The sequence below is a fragment of the Atta cephalotes genome (genome assembly GCF_000143395.1).
Source record: "Atta cephalotes unplaced genomic scaffold scaffold00018, whole genome shotgun sequence".
In the NCBI taxonomy this organism is placed as follows: Eukaryota; Metazoa; Arthropoda; class Insecta; order Hymenoptera; family Formicidae; genus Atta; species Atta cephalotes.
This window is the reverse complement of record NW_012130082.1, coordinates 2,215,189-2,219,924: the sequence shown is the minus strand read 5'-3', so window position 1 is coordinate 2,219,924 and position 4,736 is coordinate 2,215,189. Positions and strand designations below refer to the sequence as shown.

Sequence of the window (4,736 nt, the reverse complement as noted above, 5' to 3'; positions counted from 1 at the left end):
GTGTGTGTGTGTGTGTGTGTGTGTGTGTGTGTGTGTGTGTGTGTGTGTGTGTGTGTGTGTGTGTGTGTGTGTGTGTGTGTGTGTGTGTGTGTGTGTGTGTGAAGCATTTTTAAATTTTCTATAATTTTTTCGAATTTAACATCGTGCGATAATCCCGCGTAATATGATCACAATTATCATTCAGACTCATATTCCCCCGAAGATCGATTCAAAAATCAAATGAAGACAGTGAAAACTGTCGAGACAGTAATTTGTAACTATAGGATGTTCTTTTTTTCAAAATTGGAAAAAACTCCAGTCGATTGCTACTCTTTCACGTCATTTTTTATGTACCATCAATAAGAATCAATTATTGTTATCATTACTATATTATCATTACTATATTATTACTACTATGTCCATGTAAAAAAAAGATCATCAAAATTCAGGGCTACAACTTTTATCCAAAACATTTTCTGTAAAATTTGTATTTTTCGAAATTTTCCCATTCTATAGAATACAATATAATATCCATTTCTATTAACATATAATATATTAATTAATTTCCCTCTTGATTTATTCTTTATTATCTTTTTCTAATTTTTAGAAAAAGATAAAAAAACAAATTAAAGAAATTGAAGTTAATATACATTAGTGGAAATCAGTAATAACACGACGTAGCCGAAATACTATCAAAACGTATCGAAAAATACAAGGTAGTCTCATAATTATTTTTAATATCAATCATAATAAAATACGGAAGACAATTCGCGATCTAAAATTATATATACTAATGGTAGGCCATTATTTACTCGACTCGCGTCTGTTGCGGCAGATGTTTATATGTCTTGCGCTAATATTTTCGTTTCGACTTAGGGGCTCCGCACAATAAAAGGAACAAGGAACAGAGAACAGAGAATTTCAACCTATCAGAAACTGTATTCCACAATACATGATTTCTAATAGGTTCAAATTCTTATTCTCTGTTCTCTGTTCCCTATTCCTTTTATTATGTAGAGTCCCTTAGATGACCTAACAAGGAAGCACGACGAGATATATACATATGCTCGCACACTCATTGTCATCTCGCGCGTGTGTAATTATGTAAAACCTGCCTCTTGTTTTGACAAATGTAGCTACCTAATCGTGAGCTTTTCCGCGACGCTTCTTCCCGTCAAAATTTGCGTCAAAATCATGCTCTTTCCGAACAGTAGAAAAATTCCACGTAAACGAGAAAATCGATTATTCAGTGCTTAATTAGCACTCAATCGCCATCAATTAGCGCAGCATGATCGTCGTTAATCGTAACTCGCGACGTTCGAAATCCCTAGAATATCTCTTCTCCCTCAATGCACATCAAGATGCTTCATTTATCAAGACATTTATCGTTCGTATTGTTGAAGTCGCTTTTCGGAAACATTGAATGGGCTTTCAAAGGGATTAACACTAAATATTCAATGAACAATTAATCATTTCCCGACTTTCGAGGTGTTCGATTTTGTGTTACCGCATGACGCGCGCATCGCATCGATGTAAAATTGTCACGCGAATGATAGAATTTTTTGTGTGTACGTAAAGGCTACCACACGTAAAAAAATTTAATAGTAATCGTAAAGCTGTAAGGAAGTCAACTAATCACAATTAAAAATATAATCTTATATCTTAGAATACTCAATCATAAATGGTTAATATGTTTACGATCTTATGATTACTTTTCTTTTTGAAGCGTGATGGCCTTAAATAGTATGATATAAGAAAAGTAAGAAAACTAGTACTGGAATTCTATAAAGGAATGCTGGAGCGACCAAATTATCGATATTAATCGTGAAAATATATCCAAATTGACAGAACAGAATCAAAAATCCCTTTATAGGATTAAAGGAGACGCAAAATTAGGAAGTGGTGCAGTAAACTTTATACTAAAATTGAAAAAAAAGTTAAGTAAATTTTTTACTTCTTTCGATTTTAGTATAAAGTTCACTGCACCCTCCTAATTTTGCGTCTACTTTAATTCTGTAAAAGGATTTTTTTCTTATTTCGTTCAGTCAATTTGGAGATATATTTATACGACGATAATGTCGATAATTTAATCTCACTCCAACATTCCCTTAATTAAACGACATTGTTGTCGTTGCACAGATATTATTCATAAAATATAAAAAAGCTGCGCAATAACAACAATATTGACATTATCGTTAAGAGATTAAGTTACAATCTCAAACCAGGTGAACTAATTTCAAGAATGCACAATCGGTCAATGTAATGATAATATTTGTGACCAATCACCAATTTAAATGGAAATGTAAAATAATTTTTTTTTGCAATATTATGCGTTATGCAAAGGTCTATGCTCAGGTCTTAGAACTATCGCAAACAAAATTACAAGTCCGGAACATCTACAATAGATGTTTTAAGTTTTAAACCATAAGAAATTGACCAATTATGGTCGAATGCGAGGAGAATAACTATAATTCGTTTATTTCTTATAGTTTAAGGCTTAAAAATTCATTGTAGATCCAAGCTAACATATAATCGTAATGCGTAAACTAAAGTCGATGAGTTAATCAAGATATTGTTTTAGATCTACGTAATCTGACAGAAATAGAAATAGCAGTAAACTTATTTATGAGCTAAATTTCAATCGATTGGCTTGTCGGCTTAAATTTACGCCTTACGATTACTGTTATGGAATTTTATCTGCGATAACCCTAAAGTCTTTATACATAGTAGCTCGTGTGTTTAACGAATGTTGTAAATGTCATTCATATATATATGTGTGTGTGTGTGTGTGTGTGTGTGTGTGTATGCATTGCTCGTTTGCATTGCTTGAAGTACGTTGCGCATGTGTACATTTTACAATACAATAAGCGACAGAAGTGTTGGGGCAAAGTGGCGGGCTGTCATTCGCGTCGGCGTTAATTAGCGCGCAGCGTAATTAGTGATTTTCCAAGCAGTTCCATGTCTAGGAGCGCGAGCGTCAAAACAATGGAACGGCTCTTCCAGAAAGACAGTGATATCGGTGCAGCAGTGCATTGAGTGAATTAAGTTCCTTTTTTTATATTCGCAGGATTAATTGTTTACTCATCCCTTTCGCGATGATCTGATTATCACGCCGTGCTTATCACATTCTAACATCCGCTTGCATCTCTCCTCGATTTATACACGATAAAATTTACTCTAATTACCATTAGTTACTATATTCTTTACCTATATTCATTACTCATTAATTTACTCTTACTTCTTTTTACAAAAATAAAATCTCGCCCCTTTTATTTAACGTTAATTTCTTGTATTTCTGTCGTTTGGTTGATGTATTTTAAATCTTATTAATATATCAATTATAATTTAACATTAATATTAAATATAATTTAATGAAAATAGTAATATTAATAATTGCAACTTGTAAGTAGCTTTCAAATAATAAATTTATATAATATAGCTGAGGATTCTATTTTACATAAATAAATCCTTAAATAACTGCCACATTGTATCTCTTAATTATTTTGTTAACATAGATAGAATTTTCTCTTATTTAACACAAGGAAAAAAATTAGATTAAGGACACTGAATTGTATTGTTATAAATTTTGCTACAGATATTTTATTGAGATAATCACCGATTAAATTAAAGTTTGATTATTCATAAAGCGTATCAGATTACCGACTCTGCAAGCCGACCCGACTGCCAACTCTGACTGATCAATAATGGACCAATCGTAATAAGACTGGTTCAATGTGATGTGGTTCATTACTGGCAGTCAGAGTTGGCAGTCGAGTCGGCTTGCAGAGTCGGTATAGTTTGATACAGGTTTAAAATTGATAAATCAATAAATTACGGTACAAATTTTGTGTAATTAATGTATGTATAAATGTTTCAAATTTAGAATATTCGTAAATCACACACACACATATACACACACACACACACACACACACTCACGCGCGCGCGCGCGCATGTACGCCGTGCACGTGTTTATATGTAATTATTTTTTATCGGCAATTTTGTTTCCACAAAAAAAAATCATTTTCTTTGTAAAAAGTTTCGAGAGCAAATATAATTTTTTGTGATCAAAAGATCTTGACAATCGAAATTTGGATTAAAATTTTGAAAAACGAGATTTATTAGATTTTTCAAGTGAACAATATTTTCATGCTCTTATTAATCAATGAAATTAATTTTTATCGAACCTTAAAATTCCAATTTATATATGATAACGAAAGGAATGTAGCGTGACGGGTTATATTTATGTCTATTGAACAATGTTAAATTTGAACAATGTCGCCGATTCAACAATTTCTAAGGTATGTGTAGTAAAGCAATGTCCGAATGCGCCAACCAATCGAGTAACGACGACGACAAAGGAGAAAGGAACGCACCAGTCGTTGAAAAGACTGCACTTAACGCGGCGGATATATATCGCTCTGCAGGATGGAGTGGAAGTGAAATGTGGCCGCGCTTACCGGACCGGCTAAACGTACTATTTATTGTCCTTACGGTCGCCGGTCTTCCTTCGGAGATCTTGCGTCGTTTGTAAGGACATGTATTTACCAACAGCCAGAATTGGTTCTACTTCACTCAGAGAAGAGGACATAATGGAAGAAACCTATATAGACAACTATATATAGGTAACAACTATTGTTCTGAAGTTCTATGTATAGAATTGTTTTATACAATAATAGTTGAATAAGCTATTTTATGGTTATTACAATGATAAAATAGTTTATTCAACTATATATGTGTGTGTGTGCGTGTGTGTG

At 32.9% G+C, this 4,736-nt stretch overlaps 1 protein-coding gene across 1 annotated transcript in view; it reads right to left on the bottom strand.

The window, feature by feature from the left end:
• Positions 1–4,736, bottom strand: part of LOC105618886 (dystrophin, isoforms A/C/F/G/H-like) — a 195,891-nt gene that overhangs the window by 154,121 nt on the left and 37,034 nt on the right. The gene's annotated exons all lie outside the window — the stretch shown is intronic.